Source organism: Rhinichthys klamathensis, unplaced genomic scaffold (genome assembly GCF_029890125.1).
Source record: "Rhinichthys klamathensis goyatoka isolate OS25496 unplaced genomic scaffold, OSU_Roscu_1.1 h1tg000679l_1, whole genome shotgun sequence".
NCBI classification, from domain to species: domain Eukaryota; kingdom Metazoa; phylum Chordata; class Actinopteri; order Cypriniformes; family Leuciscidae; genus Rhinichthys; species Rhinichthys klamathensis.
In genome coordinates, this window is record NW_026607111.1 from 98,079 (window position 1) to 109,035 (window position 10,957).

The 10,957-nt window shown below is 37.6% G+C and overlaps 1 protein-coding gene across 3 annotated transcripts in view; it reads right to left on the reverse strand.

Annotated features, from left to right (window-relative positions):
- The window catches only part of grik5 (glutamate receptor, ionotropic, kainate 5), a 62,363-nt gene extending 53,969 nt beyond the window's left edge, over window positions 1-8,394 (reverse strand). For 2 of the 3 annotated variants that reach the window (XM_056241853.1, XM_056241851.1), the window contains exon 1: window positions 8,220-8,394. The gene's annotated coding sequence lies outside the window, so the exon portion shown is untranslated. The remainder of the gene's footprint in view (window positions 1-8,219) is intronic. The other variant, XM_056241852.1, reaches the window with a different exon arrangement.
- Window positions 8,395-10,957: the final 2,563 nt, after the last annotated feature.

Here is a 10,957-nt window from a genome sequence, read left to right on the forward strand (position 1 = left end):
GAAAAAGTACAGTGGAGGCTGTGCTGGGATGTTGAGTTTGTTCCGGTCTCAGGCTTTTCTATTGATGGATAATCAATAATATTGGGTCAAAAATGGAAGCTAGGTGAGCAACCATTGGACTCTCTGTCCAACCAAGAAAGTCAAGGTTATCATGATTTAGCCATTAGATTCCACTGTTGAATTTATAAGCTTCGTTCCAAAACCTAGTGCGTTTCCCCACATAGGCAGCTCCTTTCTATGGTAGCATCTAAATCTTAAATGGGATTGCCTTCTCCACAAAAATACATGTGATGTGGACTTAGAATGTAGGGTGAGATAAGAATGTTCATGACAAAGAAAAGCAAGCTATATATACTGTATATACTCAAATCAATCGATCAAGTTTAAAGCACATGCCTTTTTTTTTTTTTACAAAGTTGAAATTTTATGACTCTATAAATGTTATTATGAAACCATCATAAAAAATAACATTTAACCTTACATGGGAATGTACATTTCTTAATCAATTTCCAAAAAAGTTCTATATTATTAAAAGTTCTATATTAAATTCATAAATGTCATTACAATTTTTGGCCACATTACATTTTACAACCTTTCCTCTTCATTACAAGGATCAAATGATCAGATATTTGAATTCATATTGACTAGGTGGTTTATTGATACACATTTATATTGTTGTATTAAAATTGTAGTCAAATATTTTTAAAAAGAAATAAAATATTATGCCAAACTACTTAGGGTTTTCTTTTCAAGAATTTTATTCTTTAATGAGACTTTATTGGGCGGTTTCCCGGACAGGGTTTAAATTAAACCGGGAGTAGGCCTTAATCTAGAATATAGTTAATAGTGGTTTAAAAAAATGGCTTTCTGAAACTTAGATTAAGTACAGATTAACACTTGGACTATGGAGACCTGAACTAAAATAAACAAGATTCATTTAAAACCAAATGTGAAAAAATATGGACCTTACCAAATATCTAACCTTTCAACAAATAAAACAAATGGAAAATGTGTGTAAAATAAATGTTTTTTCTCTAATACACATTTACTTATACAGATTATTTGTGATATCTTCATTTAAAAGGGACAATGCACATTAATCAACATGAGTACAAAGTCCAACATGTAAATGTGCCAGATTTAGCCATACAGGCTAATTTTCATCAGGTTGATGATTAAAACAATAAATACACTACAACAGTACAATAAATACATATAAAAATTGACACAAGTAAAAGTGTATAGACACATTAGAATGCATCAACAACACATAAGCACACACAGAAACACCACTATAGCCATGAATACAAACACATTATTCTGTCTGTATTATGGCAGCATATTTGATTTGTCAATAACTAATGTTTTATGGATTTGGAGAATGATTTGATAGATGGGATGTTCCTTAGTTCTGTGGGTATGGTATTCCATGTATGAGCTGCTCGAAAAGAGAAAGCTGACTGTCCAAAACTACTTTTTCTACATGGTATTTTACAATCCCCTCTTGTAGATGCTCTGGTGGATGAGTTTAGATTTTGTTGGATGTATTTGAGCGGAGGGGGAGCCATACCATGAAAGATTTTATATACAAGTAAGATTATCTGCAAACTTAATCATGTTTTCCCAATTTAACAGATCATATTTAATTAAGATTTTACAATGGTGATATGAATTTGACTTTTTATCCAACGTTTTCAAGGCCCGTTTATAATGTGTTTCAACTGTTCGTAATGTGGTCCGACCTATCTGTGTCCAACTGGTAAGACAGTAATTCATGTGTGATAAGATCATAGCACTTTGAGGCCTCTATAGTTAAATTATTCCTAATGTGTCTGAAATTTGCAAAATTAAATTTGATTCTATTTATGACCTTTTTCACCTGCGTTTTAAATGAAAGACATGAATCTATTATTATTCTCAGATATTTGAGCTCTTGGACTACTGTCATCTGCCAGTTTATTCTTGATAACTTAAGGGTGTGGTCCCTCTGTTTCATTAGTGACCTTATAGTCTCATTTATCCAGATGGTTTCTTTTGCCAGGTTTACTTTAAAAAATTTGGTTACGCTTTAGATTACAGCCCGGAAAGCACTGCGTAATTAAGATGAATTTACAACATAACTTTCGGTAATTAAAGTGTACCTATAAAGTACTTACATGTAAGTATAAGGGAACAATATGTAAAGTTTGGGGAATAAAGGGAAAACAACCAGGAGAATTAAAAAAATATTTATACTGTAAGTATTATAGAACTAAGGGGAACTTATTCTACTATTATGATACAACAATCTTACTTTTTTTCATGTTTCAAGGCAAGTAAAGCTAAAACGATTGCAATTTTTTTAAAATAAATGGTGCTTGTTACCCTCTTGTTTCATGTAGTTACAGAGTAAGTGTGACATTGCGGGCTGTAAATTAAAGTGGTGCTTGTTACCCTCTTCTTCCATGTAGTTACTGGGTAAGTACAATACAAATACATACAATCTAATATCACTGACTCGGAAACCTTTATTTGAAAAACAACTTATTACAGTTGGTCTGAACTGAAGCGATAGTCTACAGTTTAAAAAGTTTAAAATATCGTAATTTTTCTTACAATCACTTATTGTTCTTCAGATTCGTCAGTGGAAAGAAAGAAAAAGAAGAGAAACAAAAGGAAGAAGCCAAGCAAGAGAAAGGAGGGGGGACAAAACGTGCTACTTTCTGTCAAGACTTAAGCATTTGAAATGAATTGTTGATTAAAAAAAGCAGTTTTAAACAAAAAAAAAGTGTTGTAAATCTACATGGAACAAGAGGGTAACAAGCACCACTACATGAAACAAGAGTATCTTTCCCCAATATTTAAGCAAAAGTTGCAATAGGTTTAGGTTTCAGTGCACTTTTGTTAAAAAGATTACTGTATAAATGCATAGATATGTAGGCTACCCTATAAAAAGCCTATACAGTATGTATTGGTTCACCATTATTACAAAAAGGTATGTTCTTGCTAAATTGCTCTCAAATGTAAGATTGTTGTATCATAATAGTAGAATAAGTACCCCTTAGTTCTATAATACTTACAGTATAAATATTTTTTTATTTTCCTGGCTGTTACCCCTTTATTCCCCAAACTTTACATTGTTCCCTTATACTTACATGTAAGGCTACTTTATGTATCCAAGTAGTACATGTGTCTTCTTTGAAACACAACGTTAATCTGAAGTTAAACCTGCCTCCTGGTAGGTTTAATTTAAGCCTCAATTTAGTCCTGCAGTAGCTCTATAGTCTTCCTCCAGGAAATCAGCTTATTAAACTCTGGACTAGACCAAGTCTAGGACTATTTAAAACCACGACAGAGAAAGCAGATTTCTGTTAATCTGGTTTAAAGGCCCATATAGGACTAGGTTTAATCTCTGTTTGGGAAACCACCCCTATATTATTTTAATATTATAATATTAGCGCAGTTTTCCTAAATATATTCCCCACAAAAAATATATAAAGAATTTAATTTAATTCAGAAATTCAAAACATGCTCATCGTGAAAAAGCTGTTATCAAATGATTGTTTATAAATTGCATTTTTAATGTATTTTTGAAGAAGAAGAAAATCTAACTGGACAACAAAATGAATGTCATTGATCCCTTTGACCAAACAGAGGTATCTTAAACGGCATCATAATTAAATCTCTTGAAACAGTTTTTGCATAAGAGCATCTATGATGCCAGAAAGTTTTGGAAAATAGCTTCAGTCTTTCTAAATCCTAGAAGCTTTACTGTATGATCCATTACTATGTTTCATTTGCTCAAGCCATTTCCAGCACCTTCTATAGTGTCTCTCTGAGTGGCTTGTCTTTTGTAGTAGGGTGAGATGGGTGAGCCTAAAACTGCAAAGATGAGAGAACCCGAGTTCACCCGGGCTCTTTTTCTTATGAAGGAGCGCTGCCATTGATTTTGCAGTGTGGAGGACTAATAAAGATGGATCTTTTTCAGAGAAGGGCTGAAATGAGGGCCTATAGGTAAGAGCTGCAGACAGGCACAGCCACTTGTCCTTAATGGAAGATTGATTTTAATTGTGACACCACCTGATTGGCCCAGTTCAAAATGAAGGAAACCGAAAAAAAAGAAATGGAAATGAAAAGCAGAGGGTGACCAATGTATTTTCTCTAAAGCAAAAGCACTTCAAAAGCCTTACAATGACTCAGAAAGGGATTTTTTTTCTCTTCAACATTACGTTTTCTTAAGGGGTAAAAGGATATCATTACTGTCACGAAGAAAGCTTCAAAAAGGTCTGAAATAACATCTGCAGTCATTTTCTTTTTCCCTTCCAAACATTTTTTTTTTTCAGTCAAATTTTTTGCTCTCAAATCAGCAATTTATTTTAAATCTCTCTGAGGCGGCACATGGAACCAAACAGGTTTCTTTTTCTTTTATTTAAAGTGCACCCTTGACTTCTGACTGAGGCACACTCAGACGTAAATATTAGAAGCTAAATGGCTAAATGATCGAGAGTATTGGACAAAATGGGTTGTGATGAAAGCTTTCGTGCACATGGCTCAACAGAGCTTGAGGTTTTATTGCACTGTCTGAATCAGATCACACTGCTCTCAGAAACCGATCAGTTGTTGAGACTCAATAAATGTCTAACAATACTTGAGCAAAGTAAGTACTTTGAAAAATACATTGGGTGCCGGTAGCTAATCACATGAACACACAGAGATTCTTGGACATTTCACTTACGAATCGGACATCTACCCCTTTTCGGAGAAAATCGAAAACGTCATTTAAACAGTCTTACAGACATTCTGGAATATAATAGAAGCATTGTTTTTGATTTTGAGTCTATTGTTGGTTTGAAACCATGTCATTTATCAACTATTTTTATTTTGAGCACCATCCGTCTGCATTTTTCCCTTTATATACTTCAAGTGTTATTCTTGGTATTCTCATCAATCAAACCAGGAATTTGTTTTATGCTTTACTCAGCACATTGCGCCTCAGCATAGCACAACAATGCACTAGGAACTAATAAATATGCCATTTGTAAGCAACACCATTTATCACATTTTGCATACTCACGTGCAGCACGGCAGATTATCAACTCAGGAACACACTGGGATATAAGAAGGGCATTAAAATGCATTCCCCAGTGTCCTTAAAAATCCCTGAGCAAGGAGTTTTTTTTTATCTCTTTCACACATGGACCCAAACACGCACGCACAAATACACCTGACAAGCTCTTATTCAGATCAATACAATCGATCCTGCTGCCAGTGGACCACTGAACTGGAACTGATGTCATATTTGTGATGTTGACTTTTAGGGGAGGTCATTTCATTCTTGCCATTATGGGGGGGTTGTGTTGTGAACTGTGTGCAATTCTGAACAATAAATAACTCAAATGAATCTTTAGGAGCTTGAAGAACAAACTACGCTAAACTCCATTCAGTGAAGATCCAATGATCCTCTCTTCACTGCTGCCAAATACAGCTCTGCTAGAAATCTCTAACATTACAATAAAGCTGCTTTTTCCATCCTCGCTGTCGAACCCTCATCATGTCTTACTGTGCAACAATCATAGTTTTATTTCCTTGCTTGGCCTTTCCAGTTCCACTGAATATTACTTTGTGGGTGGTTCTCCAAACAAGTAGAAATAAATCTGGGGCTTATATTGAGGGAAATTCTCACAGAATCTGATACTTTCGTTTTGGCAAAATTACATAGACATGTATCAGTCCAGACAGGGCCTCATCATATTTGTGAAATCCCGCTTTGTTGTTTATTACAAGTAGGCTACAGTATTCATCTTTCAATCTTAGAAGCTGATGAGACCAGCATGATCTTTCTGTGGTATCACAATGGTGTGAACGTATAAGTAATGCGACCTAACTAATAAGAATTGGCAGGTTATTACTGGAGATGAATGAGGATATTACAGAGCTGCTTCTTACTGTTAACAAATCTGCGAAGGTTTATTGCTGAACGTTCCATTTTAGTGCAGTGTAAACTCTCGTAATACTTTTGGACACATGTGCCTGTCTTGTAGCCCAGACAGAAGTAACAATAATCCACTGATATGGCAACACTGGGTGATGTCAAAGAAGCAGCTGCCTTGTGCATTCAGACTCTGGATAGGTGACAGTAATGTCAGTTAAGCATCAAAATATTCAAAAAGCCATAAAACATGCATTTATATAGCGCTTTCACAGACCCAATGGCCACCAACATTTTGCCTCACATTCACCCATTCACTCACTCATTCATACACCAACGGCGGTGTCAGCCATGCAAGGCTGGGGGTTAGGTGTCTTGCTCATGGACACCTCGACACTTGGCCAGGTGGAACCGGGGATTGAACCACCAACCTTCCGGTTTGTAGACAACCTACATGAACCACTGAGCCACTGCCACCCCAGAAAAAAACCTTCAAGTAAAGTTGAATAGAGTTTGGCCAAAAGTGTTTTTTGCTCTCAATAAGCAGAAGTAAGACAGCAGGACAAAAGGACATGCTATTATATTAGAGCAGAGACACATCCATTATGTCAAAAAGGATTTGCTAAACCTGTGGAGAACAGTCACACACTGAGGAGATTACAAAACACCTCTAGTTTTCAGTTTCAAATATAATGCTAAAGGGATATTTCACCCAAAAACAAAAGTTCTATCATTATGTACACACCCACAAACATATATGATGGGGTTTTTTTGTGGAAGAATATCCTGTTAACGCTTCTCAAGATATTTTGAATAGTGTACTGGTCGCTCGGTTCCACATAATTACAGTGAAGTTTCAGGCATCAAAAATAATGCATAAGCACAATAAAAGCATCAAAAAAGAGAGCCATGGACGTGCGAGCAACGCTCTGCCATATAGTGCAGTGGTTGAGTTCCGCCTCAATTTTCTCACCCTCAAGCCATCCTAGGTGTACTTGACTTTCTTTTTTCAGCCAAACACAATCGGAGTTATACATAAAAAAATATACTGGCTCAGCTTTATAATGGGAGTGAATAGTAACTAAGATTTTGAAGCCCAAAAAAGCACATCCATCCATCATAAAAGTAATCCATACGGCTCCAGGGGGTAATAAAGGCTTTCTAAAGCGATGCGTTTATATAAGAAAAATATCCATAATTATAACTCAAAATGTAATCACTAGCTTCCGGTAACGACCGTCTGTGCGTTCATGAGAGAGTCGAGTTCCGGCGTATGATGCGTAGGATGTAGGAAAGGCGTAAGCTTAGGTGAGGTTAGACACCTCTCACGGCTCAAACAAATAGTGCTGGGCAACAAACTCAAGCTCAAATTCTCATTTTAGACTTCTAATTCATTTACCGGTGTTTTGTTTTGCTCTATCCTCCGTGTTCATTATGTGTTGGGTCAGAGGTCACTCTTACGCCAGAACTAGACTCGCGAACGGTTGTAACAGGAAGCCAGTGATTCTAGTTTATAAAGTCATAAATATGGATATTTTTCTTACAAAAACACTTCACTTAAGGAGGCCTTTATCAACCCCCTGGAGCCATATGGATTACTTTTATGATGGATGGATGGATGGATAGTATTCACTCCCATTATAAAGCTTAGAAGAGCTATAATATAATTTTAATATAATTCCGATTGTGTTTGGCTGAAAGAAAAAAGGTCATGTGCACCTAGGATGGCTTGAGGGTAAGAAATGATGGGATAATTTTCATTTTTGGGTGAACTTTAATTCAGATTCTGCAACACTTTTCTCGCATTCCAATCTGTATCCCAAATGTGAACGAGAAGCTCAAATAGGCCTATTACATGCCTGCCCACAAAAACCCATAAATGCACTCCATTTACTCAGAAGAGGATATACAGGCCCGCAGAGCACTGTAGGAAGTGTATATGGTGGGAGTGTGTGGTGATGTTATTCATAGTTCACTGGGCTGTTTAAGGGCACATCCCTATTCGGTTTCAGGTGATGGAGGGAGTCGGATCGTACGAATCCACACACAATGAAGGTTACACAAGAGAAAACAAAAACAAATGAGTGGAACTTTATCTAATGGGCAGTGACAGAGTATGGTGGGCGTCACAGCAATAAAAGGCTCATACTGTCTGCAAAGCAAAAACACATGTACGATCACTTCAAGCGTACCATTACATGACCGGCAAAACAAACAAGCTTAAAGCCTTTTAAGCCTAAACAACTGTTACAGATTCATTCCAAATGCTCACTCATGCACACACTCACACAGCAAGAATAAAAATACTCACAGAATGAAGCAGACCTTGTCAGGAACAGGGTGCCATGGATTGCCGTGGTAACAAGTGAACGCAGTCCTCCGGGGAATCGCAACACGTCTTCTAGGATGACAGGTTGAAAGTCACAGAAATGGAGTAGTGTGGAGAGTCTCAACGGAGAAGGTATTCCAGCTAAAAATGATCCATCTGAGAGATTCTTATAATAATCCAGTTCGATGGGACAAAAGTAGGTTTTTTACAAAGCTCAAGCACTCAGAAGAAAAGGAACATCCCCAATGGGCATCAAAAATATGGTGACAAAAAAACTGAAGTGTCACTGTTATTTATTTAGTTTTTGCTGTATCTGTCCCTCTCTCTCCTGCTGTTAATGTTGACCCTGCCAGCTCCGACACAAAAATAGGAGGGAGCGGCAATAATGGCCAATTCTCAGAATTCTGCACTCCAAGAGACAATCACACGCTCTCGCACACATATTCGCACACAAACGCACTCTCCTGCGCACACATAGCGGCTTCAGTTCTTCTCCGACGTCTAGCTGCCTCTTCCTGTCAGCTCTCCGCACAAACCCTCATCCATTGCCGCACAGGCCTTCTGAGTCTCACATACACGCACATAAACACTTGAACTCAAACACTCCAAGAACAGTCAGCACTTTTACCCTGCTTTCCTGGGCAGCCTCACTCTAACTTACACGTTATTGCTTTTAGTTTCACAGAGAATCGTTCTTCTGGCCCACCTGCCAATTTTGATGAAGGGTGCATTGACTTGAGCAAAGAAACATATAGTGAAAGAAATCAAGTCTGAGAGCAAAAAATCCTCCAGAATAAGTAAAGCTGAAGTCTCTGAGAGGATGAAATGATTAAGGAGCCCAGCACTCGGATGGAGATTTGGAGAGCGGCTCACGCTCTGTTCTCCCACACCCTCATCAATCCAGCTATCCCTCCAATTCCCAGGGCTCCTCCCTTCAGGAGTTCAGGAATGAGCTTTGGCACACCAGACACTCCCTCTCTCTCCTGCGAATGGCACCTCTAGGACGGAGGCGGGTCGAGTTATGGCTGCTCCGAGGTCCGTGGAAGCAAACAGACTAGAGCCGCAGCTGACGCTGGGGAGAGGAGGAGCGTCACATCTGTCGCCACGACAATTTCCTCCTCAGCTCATAGAGTCTTGTGGCCTTGCGTTGCTTAAGACCTGAGGAAAAACAGCGAGAAATGTTCATGATCAATTATTCATTATGCTGTAGTACAGACGGCAACCTTCAATGCTGATATGACTACTACTACGAGGGAGTTTTGAAATACCATACCGATTTTTCTGAATTAAAACTACAATTTCATTATAGTACTTACTGGCTCACATTATATTATCACACTTACAGTAATTCAGTTACACTACACATTTATATTACAGTATACCAGTGTCAGTACAATTCATGTAATGTTATTGAATGGATGTGCTCATATGTGACAAGACCATTACATTGCAATCAATATCCAATCAAAACACAGCCTTATTATCACACAATACAACCAGTGAAGTAGTGTATCATGACTTAACTGACATTAGCTATACTAATAAAGTCAGGGATAGATAGTCATAACCCCATTTACATCCTTAATGCATGTTCCTGCTCTTGTTGTGAACGATTCATTGGTGCGCATTATTCCAAATCAAAGAAATAGTCTTTAATAAGTAATAAGTTGACTTGTAAATCTTTAATTAAAAACAAACACATTTTCTTTGCTGTTGGCTATCAGATATGTTAATCAATAGCCAAATAACTACTTGGGCATTGTTTTAACAAACTAGAACTCAGGTTTGGCTCCATTCTAGCATCTGGCTCCCTGTTCATTATCCAATCATTTGCTGTTGGATAAAATTAATTCCAAAATCTTGTTTGTATCATGTTTTACTCGAAAATGAATATTAGAAACTAAAAATGGGTTGTGAATGGGCTTTCACTTAGACTAATAATAAGATGTGTTAATAATAAACAAACATGTAAAAGCCTAAGGATTTGTATCAGATTTGAGGGGACTTGGGCATGGGTCCCCCGACTGACTAATTGCAGGTGGTCATGTCAGATAACAGCCTCATCAGAGCGGCAAACTCTCTTGTGAGACGGACTGTTCTATAAATATGAAAAGAGCAGGTAATTAAAGGTGGATCCCAGGCGTGGAGCTGTTCTATCCAGATTCTTATTTCCATACAATTTTCCATGTCATGCTTTGATTATGAGGGTGCCTCTCTCATCAGCTGGACTGATATGAAGGGGAGGAGGGGGAGAGGAAAGGGGTGAAGGGAGAGGGGGGGAAAAAAAAAGAGCGATGAGAGATGGGAGAGGAAGCGACATGGACGGTGGCAGAGTGAGAATGAGACGTTAAAAAAGGACTGCATTAAAAAGATGTGCTCAGTTAGAGAGAAAAAAAGAGGACAGGAGAGGTCGCAGAGAGGTGTAGAGACAAAGAGGAAGAGACAGACAGAGACAGAGGGACAGTGAGACAAGGATAGAGACAGAATAAGAGAATAACTAATGGGGAGGTCAGTTATGCAGCTCTTGCAGCAAAATTCATATTTGAGCAGTACACCCTCAGAAACCAATTACAGTTGTAACCCTTAAAGGGCAGGAACAAAGAAAAAACTGATATTTTTCTAAACATTATGACTCAAATAATGTGATTTCACATTTTTATTCACTATATATAACTATATATACAGGTCCTTCTCAAAAAATTTGCATATTGTGATAAAGT